Source organism: Lactuca serriola, chromosome 5 (genome assembly GCF_051521515.1).
Source record: "Lactuca serriola cultivar US96UC23 chromosome 5, Lser_US96UC23_V15, whole genome shotgun sequence".
In the NCBI taxonomy this organism is placed as follows: Eukaryota; Viridiplantae; Streptophyta; class Magnoliopsida; order Asterales; family Asteraceae; genus Lactuca; species Lactuca serriola.
Window position 1 is genome coordinate 184,623,170 of NC_136412.1, and position 1,344 is coordinate 184,624,513.

Consider the following 1,344-nt stretch of genomic DNA (forward strand, 5'->3'; position numbering starts at 1 on the left):
CATATGATCCATGGGTTAAACACTCCATGGACTATCCATGAAGACTTAGCCTAACCTAAATGAACTTGGCCCATCACACATATATATCTACGAGTCCATATTTAATTAGTTCCTTTTGATCGCTTAATTAATTATAAATTAATTCTTGATCAATACTAATTAAATAATATGATTATATATTAATATATTAGAACTTATAATATATTAATATAAATCCCTAGTATCCTTTTTCCTCATCTTGTCTATCCAATTGTCCCGATGCCATGTAACCCAAATGGACCATGCCGGGTCGGGTCAAGTCTTACCAATTATAGTTATGGACTTAGACATTAATCCAACAGTCTCCCACTTGGATAAGTCTAAAACTATTATTGAGTATGACTTCAAAACCCGACTAGCAATCATAGCTCTCAAAAGCTTATTTTGAACTCTGACGTGTTAACTGAACTCTGATCTTGTCAATGACTTGTCCATTAGATAAGGGATCATATAATCCTACATTCTAGATATCATATGGACTTAGACATGGATTATAAATCATTGTCTTTGTCGATTTGTTGTTTCCCGATTTCCGATTTATGACGACTGACTGACTGAACAGATCAAATCAGTCCTGGCTTGGCCAAGCATTCACTTCTATCATCATTAAATCATCAAGGGGCCCACATATATCGCTTTTATCCCGAAGGTAAAAGGAATGGATAAACTTCGACTCATATGGCTTGTTCTACTACTTGTTGAATCATACACAAAGGCACATTTTATAACATTGAGTTACCAATGCGGTTTCGTGCAATCAATGTATAACCAACTCATAGTAACAACTCATAGTAACAACTCATATCTCTAGGTTTAAAGAATATCAGATATTATTGTCTCATGCTCACTCGTGATAAAATCCATGAAGTGATTCCAATGAGCGTGGGTTGAATCCAATACTCAGAACTTATGAGCACTCATAAGTGTTATAGCACCACTTTGTCCAACATATTAGACCTCTACAAGCCAACCCATGACAGTCTTGATTCATATCTACTTCCAACATATGACCTACTGTGGATGGTTTGAATAACTCAGTCATTTAGGAAGAATGACCTAGTTTATTTTGGAAGTCAAAACATGAAAAATGAAACACAAGAATAATTGGATCTAGTATGGTATCAAAACCTATGAATATAAATAGAACACTTTTTATTTATCACCATACTGATTACTCATTATTCATTGTATACTGTTTCAAACTATCAACTTTATACTTGAATTAAAAACACTAGTCGTCCCATGCTCCAAGCATGTACACTATATTTTTCTAAACAATAGCTTTGCCATACACCAAGTATGCAC